This window comes from Theropithecus gelada, chromosome 3 (assembly GCF_003255815.1).
Source record: "Theropithecus gelada isolate Dixy chromosome 3, Tgel_1.0, whole genome shotgun sequence".
Lineage (NCBI taxonomy): Eukaryota > Metazoa > Chordata > Mammalia > Primates > Cercopithecidae > Theropithecus > Theropithecus gelada.
In genome coordinates, this window is record NC_037670.1 from 94553400 (window position 1) to 94571647 (window position 18248).

At 35.3% G+C, this 18248-nt stretch overlaps 1 protein-coding gene and 1 pseudogene across 5 annotated transcripts in view; one reads left to right on the forward strand and one right to left on the reverse strand.

The window, feature by feature from the left end:
- The window catches only part of HDAC9 (histone deacetylase 9), a 910741-nt gene that overhangs the window by 789009 nt on the left and 103484 nt on the right, over positions 1-18248 (reverse strand). The window lies entirely within an intron of this gene.
- LOC112621960 lies at positions 17644-17740 on the forward strand (annotated as a pseudogene).

The following is an 18248-nucleotide window of genomic DNA, read 5'->3' on the forward strand; positions in this document are numbered from 1 at the left end:
AAAAAAAAAAAAATTTACCTGCTCTTTTACCTTAAGACATTCTGCGTTTATTAAGCTCCAACCACTCTGATTTCAATAAAGGAAAATTTGATCTGTCTCATCTCAAAACTGTTGAACAATCAACAACAATTCAATCTGCATCTCAATAATCTAATTCCACAATTTTGCCCAGATAACAGTAGCAGTCTTAGATTTCATAAAAGATCACAGTTCACACCAGAGTAATTAATAATCAAAGAGAAGAGTGTATCTTAAGTAAAAGTCAGAAGTGCTTAGCAAGAGACATGGCTATAGAAAGAACACTGGCTTCAAGCATCAAGATGGGTTTGTGCCAAAATTTAGCACTTACTAGCAATGTGATCTGGGCTTCTCTCTCCCTGGGGCTTATTAGCAGTGTCCTATATTAAATTGGGACCATAAAGTATTTACCTCATGGGTTTATTATGGAAAATAATATGTGATAAGATATGAAAAATCTCTTGGCATAGTGACTGTTATATAAGCGGGTGATCAATAAAGTTTTGTTGAATCAGAATGTAAAAGGTCACAAAACTAGAAAAGTCACTAGCCCTTTCCATTAAAATGTCTATGACTACAATGGTTTATGGAGATACAGACCAAAAGGCCTACAGGAATTTAGAAATGACATAATAAATAAACAAAATATAATTTGAAAAAGGTAAAGCTGCTGAACAAGGTATGTTGACAAATTACTTTTGTTTATTCAATGAATTAGGACTTAACTAAGGGACAATTAAGTTGTATATAACAAAATATTAAATGCAAAAAATGCATATATGAGTAAGGCAGGAGTCTTTTCCTGACTCAGTAACATTTCAAAACTCTTAGACTTATGAGCCACATAAATTATGCGGTATCTTCCAGTCTCTCTCTATTATTCACTTTCCTCACGCTAATTTAATTTTCATTATTTAGCTTCCTTTCCCTCTCACTGACAGCTAGATCAAATTTTTCTTTAAATTTTTTTCTATATCTTATCAACGATAACTTTGTTTACAATTTAAAATATGTACATGCCAGGCAGTGACTCAGGCCTATAATCACACACTTTGGGAGGTAGAGGCAGGTGGATCGCTTCAGTCCAAGTGTTGGAGACCAGCCTGGCCAACATGGTGAAACCCAGTCTCTACAAAAAATATAAAAATTAGCCGGGCGTGGTGGTGCAAACCTGTAGTCTCAGCTACTAAGGAGCCTGAGGTAGTAGAATCGCTTGAGCCCCGGAGTTAGTTGGAGCTGCCTAAGCCTTGTTCATGCCACTATACTACAGCCTGGATGACAGAGCGAGACCCTGTCTCAAAAAAAAAAAGAGTATTCTCAGACATTTTGGATACAAATGACTAGGTCCATCCCATAAATTAAAATTAGCTTCAGATTAGGGGAGTGGTTTTGCTTGTTGCAGGTGATGTTAAGGGAGCAGTGGTAGCTAGGATGAGTAAGAAAACGTGAAAGGTGGTCATCTGGGTAACTATAAGCATTTGAATTTGTCTCTCAAACAGAAGAACTGAACAGGCTAGTATGAAATCACCCACAGTTAAGCTAGTTCTTTGAAAGGAAAGTACTACTAAGCATACGTATGAGAAATTTATTTTAGAAATTGGAGATCCACATAGCTGTGCTGCTCCTAAGGAGCATGAAAGCAATTTGCTTTTAAAAATAACATAAATAGGCCGAGCACAGTGGCTCACACCTGTAATCCCAGCACTTTCGGAGGCCGAGGTGGGCGGATCACCTGAGGTCGGGAGTTCGAGACCAGCCTGACCAACATGGAGAAACCCCCATCTCTACCAAAAATACAAAATTAGCCCGGTGTGGTGGCACATGCCTGTAATCCCAGCTACTCAGGAGGCTGAGGCAGGAGAATTGCTTGAACCTGGAGGCGGAGGTTGTGGTGAGCCAAGATTGCGCCACTGCACTCCAGTCTGGGCAACAAGAGCAAAACTCACTCTCAAAAATAAGTAAATAAATAAATAAATAAACATAATGAATAAATACGAGAAAGTGTGTGTTTCTGTATGCATGCACACGTGTGTGGCAAAAGACATGGCATCTATATCTATCCTTCTATGCCACAGCACTCTTTTTGTTTTGGCTACTAGAAAGCTTAAATCACAAAAAACAACAACAGTGACTCCTTGGGCAGATAAGGTGAGAGGATAGGTAGAGCGCAGGCGTTCAAGGCTGCTGTGAGCTACGATTGCACCACTACACTCCATCCTGGATGATAGAGTGAGAGCCTATCTTTATTAAAAATAAATAAATAAAAATAATGAATCAAAACAAAATTGCATGGATCCTAAAATATTTATTTTCTTGTTTCCAGTTAGGACTTTCTACTTATTTATACTTTTCCAGATAATGCACCTTTTCTTCTATATCCATTTTATTATTATTAAGTTGAATATGTTCTTATAAGATATTTCAAATCAGGGCAAGCTGCAGTGGCTCATGCCTGTAATCCCAGCACTCTGGGAGGCCGAGGCAAGCAGATTGCTTTGAGTTCAGGAGTTTGAGACCACCCTGGGGAACATGGCAAAAACTCATCTCAAAAAAAAAAAAAAAAAAAATATTCCCCAGCTACTTGGGAGACTGGGGCTGGAGAATCACTTGAACCTAGGAGGCAGGGGTTGCTGTGAGCCAAAATGGCACCACTGCACTCAGCCTGGTTATCCAAGTGAGAACCTGTCTCAAAAGACAAAAAAAAAGAAAAGATATCTCCAATCATTTTTTGAATGAGGCAATACACAACTGAAATAAGACAAACATATTTGCATGGAAACAGTTTTAACCACCCCTTCAAAAGCCCCGCAACCAGTACATGTATGGAAATTTACATAAATCTATGGGCAAAACAGCCTGTTACTGGCCACAGTTCAGGCGATCATGTCAAAAAAGTTTGTTTTAAAGAAATTAAAAATTCCCAGTCTCCAAAAGTTGTGAGATGCTCTACCCACAGTACTCCAGGAGCAGAAAGCAGCCACATTTCAGATTTACCATTTCTAGACAGTCCCAATCCTTAGCTATCTTCTTCAGTGACTACTCTTTCCATAGTAGCCCCAGTCACTTTCACATATACTATAGAAGAACTACAACAGGAAGCAGCTTTATTTGAAGTTGAGGAAAAAACCTTGGATCTGATCCAAACTGAGGAGGATGCAGTACATGATTTACTGGTTTTCTATGGGACATTTGACAACCCTGAGGAGTTTGTCATCGTTGACAGGATACCACAGGCACTGCTGGCAGTACCTATGTGGAATAAGCATGGATGTTTGTTCACTGTGGGGTTGAGATACCTTTTTCAAATTATGATTGTTAGTATAAAGAAAAGCTGAGGAAAAGAGTTCTTATAAATTTGGTAACATCATATTAAATGGAATAAGAAAGGTTCTAATTTCTTTACTGTGGTTTAAGCATACAGTGTTTGTTTGATTAAAAAGAAATTCCTCTGTTCTTGTGATAGTTTGCTAAGAATGATGGTTTCCAGCTGCATCCATGTCCCTACAAAGGACACAAACTCATCCTTTTTTATGGCTGCATAGTATTCCATGGTGTATATGTGCCACATTTTCTTAATCCATTCTGTCACTGATGGACATTTGGGTTGATTCCAAGTCTTTGCTATTGTGAATAGTGCTGCAATAAACATACGTGTGCATGTGTCTTTATAGCAGCATAATTTATAATCCTTTGGGTATATCCCCAGTAATGGGATGGCTGGGTCATATGGTACATCTAGTTCTAGATCCGCATGTTCTCACTCATAGGTGGGAACTGAACAATGAGATCACTTGGACTCAGGAAGGGGAACATCACACACCGGGGCCTATCATGGGGAGGGGGGAGGGGGGAGGGATTGCACTGGGAGTTATACCTGATGTAAATGACGAGTTGATGGGTGCAGCAGACCAACATGGCACAAGTATACATATGTAACAAACCTGCACGTTATGCACATGTACCCTACAACTTAAAGTATAATAATAATAAATAAATTTTAAAAATAAATAAATAAATAAATAAATAGCTAACAAAAAAAAAAAAAAAGAAATTCCTCAGAATTGTGATTTTAGTAATTTTTTATGTAAAAATGTGTAAGAGGAAAAACTTATTAAGTTAAGATTAAATTGGATTGTTTCTTCTGAATAACAAACTGAGTAATCTAACAAATGTATGAGTAACTGAATTGTAAGACAGAAAGAACTATGTATAAAAAATAACTTTTTTAGACTTTAAAAGATCTTGCCAAATATTTGTTGTCACTATGCTTTATAACATGACACTAAAGAGTTTAAGGGCATAAGTCATTAATCTAACCTATTAATGGCCAGAATTTTGTGTTTGCCACAATGGTTGTATTGCCATTCTTGTTGTTTTTCATAGGCTATGAGTGTGTTCTAGATCTAAAGACTGACCTGTTCAAATGCCGTATTCCATTTTCGAAAGCACATTCTCCATTTTGCATTAAGCAATGGAGTACAGTGGAAAGGGAATAAGAACACCAATTATTCTAGACAGTTTAGTTGAAGATAATAGTTTCTTTGCAAGATTTAGAGTCATTGTGGGCTTTGATTTTGTTTTCACTGGGATACAGGATCTTACAATAGCCTAACTGTGACAAAATTAGTTTCTGAAAGTGTTAAAAATTTCTAAAATAAATGTTTAAGTATAAACCTAAACAAAAATAAATAAATAAATAAATAAATAAATAAATAAATAAATAAATTGATAATTGGCATGGCATCCTACCTCGCACATTATGCCCTCCCCTAACCCATCATCTACCAATCCCTTTGAGGGGCACGTCACCTATGCACATTGAAAACACCAGGTATGTGTCTGCCTGAAGGGTTTCACCTTGCTCTTCTTTTACCTAGAATGCTTATTTCCCAGATATCCAGATGACTTGCCCCTCATCTCCTTCAGGTATTTGCCCAAATGCCATCTCCTCAGTGATGGCATCCCTGGACACCTCACCCTCTCTATTCCCCTTCTCTGCCTTATTTTACTCCATAACACTTATTGACATATAACATTATATCTTTCTTATTTTATTTTTAGTCTCTTCTCCAGAAAACAATCTCCACAAAAACAGAGATGCTATTTTGTTCATTTTTGCATCCTCAGCATTTAAAATAATGCCTGGCTCAGAGTAAGCTCTTAATAAATACGTGTTTATTGAGTGGTTGTAGAAAACTTAAATGATCTTTGTGTTCATTTAAGCCAATGGTGATTGAAAAGTATATGGTTCAAAAAAAGACTATAACCCATCCAGCTGTTCATCAAAAGGAAAACTGATATATATTCCCTTATGTACAATGGAAGATTACTCATCAATAAAAAGGAATTAACTCCTGATTTAAAAAAAAAAAGAAATAAGATAAACATTTGTACTAAATTTATTATCAAGTTGCTGCCACTCCTCGTCCTGCACTTAAACTAACTTTAAAGGCTTAGAACTTGAATTACCAACACAATTTCAGTGTGTCCTCAAAAAGCATTATGCAACCCTCCAAAAAGTGAATTTTTTAAGGGCCATCCATTTATTTAAGTCAATGGCCCTGTGTATACCCGTATTACTTTTTTTATGATTCACATAGGAAACAAACTCATTATTCTTTAATTTCCTGCAACCACAAGAATAATCAAGTAATTGAAAGGCTGAATTCCTCTGGGAATATTCACCCTCCCCCACACCCCCACCTTTTATTTTGTATAATGGAATCCTGGCCAAGGATCTTGTATATACAAAGAATTACACAGAAGAGAAAGTCCAAAGACAATCTTCCACTGGGATTTATTTACGTCACTGAGGCCCTGCTTACTCCTGACCTAATTCATAAATACAAACATATTTTTAAATAATATACAGTTTAGAAACTGGAATAATGAAATAAACTTTATTCTGTATTTTAATAGTCAGGTTTATACAACTGATATGAGCAGAATTCCAGAAATGATTACTATCTGATGTGCATTTAAGTTTTATTTTCCAAAACTCCTTAATGCCTTTAATCCCCTCCTTGTTACCAATTAACAGCTGCAATGATAGAAATTACAATTAACATTCCAAAACTGATCATCAGTCACAGGTTTCCATGACTATAAAACACAGATTGTTTTCTGTAGTTCCAATCAGGTTTTCATAAAAATATAGCTTTCTTGGCACACAGATTTTTCATTGGCCTATCATTCATTTCAAAAATAACTATTCAAAATTTTAACTATTAAAAGTTACTATTCAAAAAATAATCTCAATGACATTTCTACATTGTATCTGTGCGCAGTATTTCTTATCAAGTCCCAAAGGCATTACCAAGGAATGTCTGAGACCCCACACTCAATAAAGAAAGATAAAAAAGTATGGGCTCCGATTTTCCCTGTGAATGTTAAACCCAAGATATAGGCTTCTTTAAAGAAATAAATCAAACACTGAATTACCTATAGACTGTCACAAATAATATCCATAAGATGCATATGTTTAACATGAAATGTTTCTAACCAGTATTTAACATTAAGGAAAACTACATAATTTAATTAGAAAATTAAAAAGATGAAACAAACAATAACCCTGAAGGAGAAGATTATAGGATTTTAAAATATCACATTTTTCTATGTTATTTTGTAGATATAATAAATTAGCAATTTAGGTGATAACCAAACTTTCATTAGAACTAGAAAATATAGGGGAAAAAGGTAAAAATATAATATCACCTTGGCGCTATCAGTGCTTTGTTCATCTCTCCATTCTGGGTTTGTAGCATTATGGTATAATTACATTTTTACATGTCTGTTTTTCCAGCAAGACTCTGATTACTATGAGTGGAGAAACTGTGTAATTTTAATTTCCATATTCACACTTTGTGACACAGGAGAAGCTCAATGTTTTTGGAAAAGAAGACCTGAATCTACTAGATTTAAAGTATATTATCAAGCATTAATAATATAAAGAATTAAATTTTAAAAATATTTTTATATATAATTTGAAATAGATCAGTGAATAAAAAATAAACCCAGTAAAATATCTAATTACATGTTATGATGTAATAATATGACAAAGGGGAAATTTAAAACAACTGGGGAGGAGAAGACAGAAAGCTATGTAATCAGTGAGGCTGACATAACTGGCTAGTAATTTGAGGAAAAAAATGGATCAAAATTTATGGCATACACTATCATTATAATACTAATGTCTCTAACTCCCTATGTGTATTTGTGCATATATGTATCTGCGGGTTTATAAACACACACACATATATAAATTAGTTCATCAAACATCAGCATAAAATAGAAGTGAGTTTTTATAAAATGACAAATTTTTAAACCTAGAGTCAATAAAAGAAACAAAATAATATAACTTTTATAACAGTTTGAGCTTTAACACTAAGAAAAGTAATAGTCATGGTAAAATAAAAAAACAACATATTGCAGAAATATATTTATCAATCACAAGAGATAAAATGTTGATTTTTATGTTACATACAGCGGATAAACAACCTGACAGAAAAACAGAAAATCCAGAAGAAAAATACCTCAAAAACATGGACATGCACAACAGGAAATTAAATTATTAAGGACACATGAAGAAAAAAAAGAACACACACGCTTTTTATTTATGAAAGCAAGGCAAATTGAAATAACACTAAAGTTCCACTTTGTATTTATTGAATAAATACAAAAAAAATTTAAAAAAGCATTATCCATCACTGTTCAGGGTCTCAAAAAGTGAAACTGAAAAACCCATATATTATTGTTAACAATTTATATATTTATATTAGAAAGCAATTTGGCAAAGCACTTCAAAAGCCATTTGTTAAAATCTACATCCTTTGACCCATAAAGATATGCAAAGCCTTTAACCTAATAATACCAGGCCAGAAATTTTAAACTGAGTAAATAACTCCAAAAAAAAAAAAAAAGGCAGATTCAAATAGATGTCTGTGGTGCCATAATTTGTAATAGCAAAACTTTGTAAATCTGTCTGTAACACCATATGAATGATTAAGTAAACTACAGATTATCAAACAACCACTCCTGAAAGAATATAATAAAGTCATAAATATAAAGGAATATCATAAACAGAAAAAATATACATTATTTTTAAAATTTTCACTACCACTAATTTTTTTTTTTACCCTTTCCCACTAATGTAGGTCCCTCTTTGTTTCTCTGACCAATAGTAGCCCATTGATATCTAATTAGGAAAAGCAAGATGGTTACAGTCAGCTTTTGTTTATATTCACCATGTGGACACATGCTTTAGTATGTATGAGCTTTCAAAACATTGATGGATAGGTTTGGAGAAAAGGCAGGCTATCCCCTATATCTCTATAACATTACCTCCAAAAAACAGTGCTCCTTCTACTTTTACTTTCATTAAATGTAACCAAAAGAAGAAAATTTGTTCTGCCACAATCACAGGTGTTCACACAACTCTACCAGATCAGCCACTGTGTTGAGACACAACTGGTGTACCAGAAACAAAGTAGGAAGTCGTGTGTGGGAGGAAAGAAAACTAAAAGTTGTTAAACATATTTCTTTGGGCATTCAACATAATCTGTTTTTCTAATTATTTCCCTGGCATTTATGCAGCTCAGTTAATTATTATACAAACTAAAGTAAAACTTTAGGTTCCCCCAAAACTTTTCCTTCACTATTCTTTTCATGATGAAATTTGCCTACCCACATATACCACATACATATAAATGCATTATATGATGAAATCTTCTACTTGGAATAGTATGCCTCTGGGTCTTATATTATCCTACATTTCTCCAAAATACCAAACCATTTTATGCTTCCAGTCAATAACTGGAAGACTACTTCCTCATTACTTCCCTTCTAATTGGAGCAACTGTGAAAACTGCACAAAATAATTTAAAAATCAAAATGCCAAAATCAGTGCCAATAATGAAGACAATATACACAGTTTGGCTCTGGAAAACAAAGTGCCTGAAATCCTCATATTTCAGGTAGACTATCAAAGAAGCCAGGTTATTTATTAATATTAAATTATACAAAATTAAGGCTCACAATATTTTAATGCACGGTTCACCTTTTAAAATACCAGCCAGGAACACCTCAGAAAATATCTTTTCAGTCTATTTATCCTAAATAATAGTGTACTGAGAGAAACACTTGAAAATACAGAGGAACCTTGATCTATTCACCCAAATAGGCACGTGAGGACTGTTTAACAGCTCACATTTATAAAGCATATATAACGTTCAGACACTCGTTTAAACTGCTTTACATGTATTCATCCATTTAATCCTCACAAGAACTTTCGAGGTAGATATCTTAATTAGTATGCCCATTGTGCAGATGAACAAACTGAAACAAAGGAATAAAGAGCTGAGTTTCAACCCAGGTAAATGGCTCCTGAGCCCATGACAGCCACTTGAGCATCATTCTATATGTACCGTGACAACTTCTATGCTATTCCCTGTATGCCCTCTCTCAGGTTCCACTATAACAGATACTTGAAATGCCACGAAGCAAAAGCATTATGGTGATTCAAGAGAAGTCTGCTAAGCTGCTCACGCACAAAGAATTCATTTTAATAATCATGATTTCAACTGCAAGTATGCTGCTGGAACACCTTAAATCTTAGCATCTTAAATCGTAATACATAAACTCTTAAATCTACTAGTCTGCAACTCTGTATCTTTTTTCTCTAAATGACCTGCAACCTACTAAAAGGAAGTGAAACCTGTAAGCATAAAAACAGTGAAGGAGAAGGTATGAGTATCAAGAATATTAGAATTGTAAATTACTTTTCATTTACCTCTGAATTAAGTACAAGTGTCTGTGCAACATGCTCCACAAGGCAAGAAATATGAAGGAAAAAAATTCCTTAATATGAAGAAAACTTAAATATTATCTGGGCTCTCATAAGTAAGTATCTTGAAAGCTAATGTGGAAGATTTTAAAAAAAGAGATAATCATTGGAAAAATATCTGGAAAAAAATGAAATAGTGAAACCTAGTAGAAACCTACCTACATGGGTCAACTAAAATTTCCAGGAGAGTTCTGTGATCTGAAATTTTACTTAATTTAAAATCACAGGAAAATGAAAGCAAAACAAAATCATGTGAATTCCCCTATAGATGGCTGAGAATATATCAATCAAAATACAATGGTGGGTGCTGGCAGAGGTCTAGAGCTTAAACAAAGATGGTAAACAGAGAGGTAAAAGTCTTCCCCAACTTTTTCTTCTTAAAAATGTGAGAAGAACAATGGCCGGGTCAGGAGAGAACAGGAAAAATTATTCATCTTCCATTACTGGGAAGTATTCTGAGCACATTCCCATGGTGCCATCTCTTATTACCAGCTACTTAATTCTTCATTTATTTTCCTCTATTGTAAATAATCAGTTGCCTAGGCTGATTTTGCTACCTTTGTTTTTTCAACTCTCTTCAGGAGGATAATGGGAAAATAACTCATCTTGCAAGGAAAAGAGATATAATAATATCCGTTTCAGAATACCAGTGTGAAACAGGAATGCTAAAGCAAGAGAAAAGAAGGAAAGAGAAAGACACTCACCAGAAGGTGAGCCATTGAAGGACACTGCTTTCCATGAGTGGGTATGGGGTGCTCTACTTGGCCAGACTTGAGAAAGAGGCCCTTCCCTTAGCAGGACGCCCTTGGCTCCCGAAGTCTCTCAGAGGTGCTGCTCAGCTAGTCCTCTCTTAGGGTAGGCCCTACAGATGAGGGCTGGACCAGGAACGTGCAGTTGCACACTTCTCTATGAGAGTGGCTAAGCTCAATAGGGGACTGTTAAAGGCATAAGAAGCTGGCTTCTGCCTTGGGTCCACTATGTGTTCTAAAATATAACACTGTTTATAATAAAGCTATTATTTTGATCTCTTTCTTATTCCTATATTTATTTCTTAGTGACTCAGAATACAAAGAGAATGGTATCATAGATACCCTAGAATCCTAACAAAAGTAAAACTAATTTGTTGGCTGGTTTCCCAAATTAATATACACATGGGGAGCTACATTTAAAAAGCTTTAAGGAAAAGAGGAAAACTACCCAGAGGTAAAAAATCTGAGACTGGGAATGGGGAACGGATCTTTCAGCAGCCGGATAGCTTGCAGAGACCCGTTCTGTTGCAAGGCGGACGTGAGTTCCATCCTAACAGTGCCGTAGCTTCCTGTGAGAACTAAGGAACTGGGCCTGGCTCCCCTTATGTGTAAAATGAGGAGGCTGTACCAAACCATTTCTAGGGCACCTACAGGCTCCAGCATTCTATGATGGTATAACTAAAATTAACTAGCTTTGGCAGCACCTTCAAAGTGAAAAATGAAAACGCACATCAGTCCCACATCACAAGACTGAAGTCAGCCAAGAGCCAGAGCCATCTCACTTTAAGAAAGAAGAAAAAGCTGTTGATCTGCAATAAGTTTAGAAATTGCTGAGGAGGGAAAAAATTATAATAAGGAATTAAAATAGGGCATTGACCTCTGTGAAAGAGACCTCTGAGAAAAATAAGTGCTGGGCTAAAGGAAAAGTAGCTTCTCTTTGTATTATTTTTCAGATAGATATGTCCTTAGAAATATCATTAATAATATTGAACCCCCAACTGCTCGATGGTGTTAGTCTACTACCAAACCCCAACAAAGTCCCATATTAGCTTGCAGATGAATTACAGCTTTTAGGGTTTATCTGGAATCCAATGTGATACTATAGATTGGTTGGGCCAAACTCCTCAGAAAATGCCAAGAAACATTAGAGCCAGGCCAAAAAGTACTGAAACATTCCACTGACACAGAACCCACAAGTCAACATGAAGCTTTCACTGGAAGATACAGCCTTTGAGTGAAGTTTTCCAGGGATCCAGCCAAAACTCATAGAATATTGAAAAAACCTCTCAAATCTAAAATGGCTCCAAATGGAAGTTTATATGAGAGGGGGATTATGCATGGAAATTTATCATTCACAATCAGTGGATTCAACTACTGATCCAATTACATTAGAGGATTTTAATTCTTCCTGGAAATTCATTACAAATTACAGGTAACTGCAGTCTGAACAGAACTAAAATTTCTGTGTATTTTTAAACAAGTCAATTGTTTCAATGAGATAAGTACATTATTTCCAGCAGACAGATAATTGTTTTCTTGTTCAATTGCATTACGTTTGTGTATCCAGGTATAAAATGTTACAAATGGAAAATTACTAAGAAGCAAAGTAGTCATTAGTGTGACTTATAAATGGAACAAAGTTGTCACAAAAGTTTTACTCTTTGGTTTTTTATGTTTCTGAATATATACATCTTATTCTTTTTTCTATTTCTCTCTGTTTTTTGTTTTAGAGACAGGGTCTCACTCTGTCACCCAAGCTGGAGGGCAGTGGTGTGATCATAGCTCACTGCAGCCTCAAATTCCTGGGCTTAAGCAATCCTCCCTCCCATCTCAGCCTCCTGAGTGGTAGGACTACAGATGTGCACACTAAGCAAGATCTTTTATTTTTTTTTAGACACATGACCTCACTATGTTGTCCAGGCTGGTCTTGAAACCATGGGCTCAAGCAGCCCTCCTGCCTCAGCCTTCCAAAGTGTTGGGACTTCAGCATGCCACCACACCCAACTAATTTTTTTATATCTGGTAAAGAGAGGTCGCACTATGTTTCCCAGGCTGCTTGCAAACTCCCGGCCTCAAGCAATCCTTCTACTATGGCCTACCAAAGGACTAGGATTATACGCATGAGCCACTACACCCACCCCATTTTAATCTCTTATCTATCAGATTGCAGGGCAAACAATAACAGCAGATCCCTGGGTTCATATAACCAAACATTATATTATACAAATGGAACTAAGAAGTCAGCTGATCAACATGAATGGCTAAATGCCTTCTATATAAATATAAACAAAAATAAAATGAATCCAAGGATAAATTATTAAACTTCACAAGAAATCCAGAAAGTGGGATCTGTGGAAAATAAAAATAAATAATTTTAAATTATTCTACTGTAAATCAACAATACTTCTAGCTTTACTCTGTAGACAGAATAATTGTATCTGAAAAGCCTATGTGTGATTTTTGCTGTGACACTATTCCCCAAGAAAATTCTTAACTGTTAGTTGTCCTCAATAAAGAAGCTCTAAAGCAAATTAAAAACAACAACAAAAAAAAAAAGAAAAAAGAAAAAAACCTTAAATGGTAAAAAGCAAAATCAGCACTGTGGTAGTTCAAGGCAGAAGATTGTTTCCTGATGGAAATTTTACACTGTAGGTGATAAATGACAAAGAATGGTCATGGAGAGTACCCATGCATACCAGAAAATGAGAAGACAATTATAATGTTAACTAATATCTAAAACAATGCATGACCCTGGGCGCATAATAAGTTCTATTTGATTAAAAAAAAAATATGTTGGTTGTTAGTGCTAGTAGTTTAATGCCTTTGAATTAAAGTTTATGACATCTATTCCTGTTTGATAGTTTCTATGTCAAATACATTATATCAACACACATGCACGTTTTTAAAATAGAGTTCATATTTTCTCCAAACTATTTTTGGAAATTCACCATATTTCAAATTGTACAATTAGGAAAAAAGTTAACCATCTATAATTTAACCATCACATATTGATCAAATACCCAAAACTGACATTGGATATAACGCAGAAGATTGTGCTATTAAAAACAGAAAGTATTCTTCCATAAATTAAAAATGGATATTGTGAGGTTGTATGATATTAACACATCTAGAAACATACGAGGAAATGCAAGACAATTTCGAATGAAGTATGGAAAACACAGGACCATTTGAGCCACTGATTCTTCCCTAAATTACATAATCAACTCTACAAGAAGATTTTAGAGTTGGAATATTCGTAATAGAATAAAATTTACATAAGAACCAAAATTTCTTTATGGTGTTGATATTTAAAGAAAAATGCTGCTTATATTTTTTTCATTTTTACAGTTATATTAATTTAATGCTATATAAAGTAGGGTTAGGTCCTCTATAAGAGATTTTCTTTTAAAAATCACACCTTTAATATTTTGCGAAGAAAATTTTTAGCCCAAAGCTGCTTCTAGACAAGATTACATGTGTTTTGATTTATTTAATATATTACAATACTTTGATATTAAATTAATAAAACATCCAAAAAGGGGGTATAAAAGATGATTTGCTATAATGTTTATTTTCTGAAGTTACTCAAGGCAATTTTTGCAGCTCAGAACAATTTTCAGCCTATAGATATTTTTCTCCGTAACTTTTGAGTTGTAAGGAATCCTAGAAATTCTTAATCCAATCTCCTCATTTTTTGAAAAAGGAAGTCAAAATCCTAGGAACTAAAATGTCAAACCTCAGTCTCTATATCTAGTGCAAAATCAAGATTATAGCAAATAAATCCTAACTCCTGGTTCAGTTTTCCTTTAAAAAGGCTTTGTCTCAAGTAGAACATGAAGAAAAAACAGAGATCTCAAATATCTGAAGTATAACACTTAAAGCTAGGGAAAGAGGACTGAGTAAATTGTTGGCCTCATAGAACTTACATTCTGGTGCAGGAGGTTGACAAATCAATGTCAAGAGAGCTCTGTCACCAAATGATATTTTTACACACTGGCTCGTCTTTCTCCTCTAGCCCCACAATTTCCACCTGAAGAACCTCAGTCAAATCCTTGCCTATGCTTGTCTCTCTCATTCCCCTGCGAACTCTGTTCTGTCACGTAACTTCTTTTACCCTACTTGTAGATGATTCCAAGCTGCAACATGCAGCCTCACCCACACAAGCTACCTCACTACAGCTGCTTACAGCAATTTCACTTGAATCTCTAATATCACTTCAGAGTCAACAGAATCAAAAGCAAATATATTTTCCTTCAAAATCGACTGCCCTTTTCAATTTCTCCATTCCTATTCCTAAGTAATTGTTAATTCCTTTCTCACCTCCTGTGGCTCTCATATCTAGTCAGTCTCCATATACTACGTGTATTAGTCAGGGTTCTCCAGAGAGAGAGAGAGAGAAAGGGAGACTGATTATAAGGAATTGGCTCACATGATTAAGGGGTTTGACAAGTCCAAAAGCTGCACAGCTGATTTCCCAGTTTTGAGCCAGAAGCCAGAAGGCTACTGCAGAACCAGTAAGGGTCAATGTCGCAGTTTAAAGGCTGTCAGGCAAAAGAATTCTCCCTTACATAAGGGAGGTCAGCCTTTTGCTCTATTCAGGCCTTCAACTAACTGCATGAGGCCCATCCCCATTACAGGGGGCAATCTGCTGTACTCAGTCTACTGATTTAAATGTTAATCTCATCTAAAATCACCCTCACAGGATCATCCTAAATAATGTTAGACCAAATATCTGGGCAACCTGTAGCCCAGTCCAGTTGACACAGAAATTAACTATCACACTATGGTTTTACTTTTCAAAAGTTTCACACCCTTTTCTCCAGTCTCATTACTGACTTCTCAGTTCAGGTCCTTATGATGTAAAACAACTCAGCTTCACATCCCTACACCCTTTAGTTCAGGCATCACTGGGTATGCTGTGGACACATTTATTTTCGGAAATATTTTTATCTTACCATCCCTGTTCTACTCCTTAACTTATAATGACACCTTGCTCTGAATAGATTCAATTCTTCTTATTATTATATATTGCTTTTTATAATCCAGCACCATTTGGCCTACTGACCTTTTCCTTTCATCATCTCATAATTCAGAACTTCCATTATAACTTGCCAATAGCTTAAATATCTTGTTCAGCTACCAATGCTAATTTGCTCCTCAACATACTCCCTTCTCTGAAAGCATTGTACACTCTTCTTTGCCTACCCCATCCCAATCTCATCCATTTGCCCAACTTCGTCTGAAACTTTACCTCCTTTTTGAAATTTCTCCATGCTCCAAACCGTATATATCATTTAATTTCCTAATCTTCATGTGCACATAAACTAAACAAAATCACTCTTCCTCTACACTATTCTGTCTTGCACTCTAATTTATTAAGATTGTACATCCCTCTTTCTCGTGTCTCCAGTCTTACCCCACTGCCTCCAAATGTACACCTTCTATTTATCTTGGGCTGAAAAGTCTTGAATCTATATGTGCCAGGCACTGTGCAAGGCAATGGATATATAAAGAGGTATTCCTCTCAAGAAACATGCAGTCTTATGTAAGAGATGGATAAATATTCAAATAATTATGGAGGAATGTGATGCATGCTAAAACAGTGGTAAACACAAAGCTTTAAAGGAATATAGAGAATATAACAGAGGGGGAAAATAGGTTATCCAGGTAAAATGATGTTGTAGAGGATAAATTAACAGGAGGAAAGCAGAAAAAGGCATTTCAAGTATTGAGAATAACCGATGCAAAGGAACAGGGATGATGATGAACATAATATACGTGTTCACATTATGATGAAACATTTACACACAATGGCAAACATATTGAGTATAAAGAATGAGAGCCCATATACAATATGGCTGCAAAAAAGAGGATTAAATTCATCAAAAAATGACAGGTGCAGAACCCCAGAAGCAAAAATGTCTGTAACAGTGAAAATGCTAAGTCCACGACTTGAGTAGGACTGAGGAGAAGCATGCCCGGCTGGAACATTGAGCCAAACCACTCCTGACCAAGGACAGTGGAACCCCCTAGAGTACAGGTAAAATTGTGTTTGTCCCTTATCACTGATCCTAAAGAACAAAAGATTTTTCAGAAATTGTTTGGCAACAAACCTCAACTCATCTGGCAGCAAAAACTGACCTACACAGATGTGAGGCTATTTCATGTTTTTATTTATCTCATTTAAGATTAAGATCTTTGAATTTAACTGCAGAAATAATATTTTTTTTATTATAGGGAATCATCCCAGACTCCATTAAAGGTGATAGGTAATATGGGGGTATATGGTTGTTTTGAAAACCTAATACATTTTTAATATCATACTAGCTTTTTAAAATCTGATAAATTCTTGATTCCAAAATGCACCTCAACTGGGGTTTTAGATAAAAATATGGGAACCTCAGGGTTTGAGGTTCCACAGAATTTGTCAGATATTCAAAGAGGTCTGTTGTCCAGAAAAGGTTTCAGAGTCCATGAGCGATCCATTTAGAATTGCTGTTTCAGATAGAAAATAAGTTTTCAGTGTCCCATACTTCCTATTATTGACAGCTTTTGTGACTAGTGGCAAAGTTTATTTTATTTAAATAATATTAGTTAAAAACAAAAACTGGCAATCATGAACTCTTAAATCAACCTTCCTTCCTTATAATGCCAAGAACACCACACACACACACACACACACACACACACACACACACACAAACTATAAAGCAAAATTTTCTTTGCCTCCTATAACCTTAATAGATAATTTCCTGGAATTGTCTATTCAAATAGAAAATCAATTTCCATGCACAGCTGGAAATATCACATTGGCAAGCAAGGAAAACATCAAACACTAGTAGATTAAATAACAAGTGGAAGAACTATAAAGACTAAACAAAACAGAATTTGCTCAATAAGATGGTCATATGAGAACAGCTGTTTGCCTGTTTATTTAATGTATGAATACATCTTTAAAATGAAGTTGCAATCATCATGGCAGCACTGGATCCAGAGAAATAATTAAGGGATTCGACCATTCAAGAAATGTTACTAGTGTTGTGGGAAAAAAGAGAAGGTTAGCATCTCCCTTGTTAAGAATGGATGGAAGAGGCCATCGGACGTAGTTTCACAGCACCTACCATGTTTTTTTCCGGTTTGGGATAAGGGGAAATTTCTGGAGATGGACAGTGGTGAGGGTGGCAAATGGTGTGAATGTACTTAATGCCACTAAAGTGCACACTCAAAATGTGTTAAAATGGTAAAATTTAACCACAATGCAAATGATTAATTTCAATAAGATAGAAAAAAGGTCTTATACATCAATAACAAAATAGAACAGTCTAAAAGAAAAATAACCAAAGGACACAAACAGAAATTCCAAACAGGGGAAGAAAATCCTACAGAGATATGGAAAAATGTTCAAAACTACTAATAATCAAGAATGCAAGTAAAAATGACTACAAAATAGCATGTTTAACTATTATAATTAGCAAAGATTTAAAAGATTGTTTATAAAGTTAATAAAGAAGCAGTTTTTCTAGACCCACTAATAAGATTAGGCTGTGCTTATACACCTCCTTTCTTTGGCTTGGACCTACATCATGGGTGTCCCTTTCTGCAGTGACAGCCATCAAGAAAAATCAGGCTCAAGGTACCAT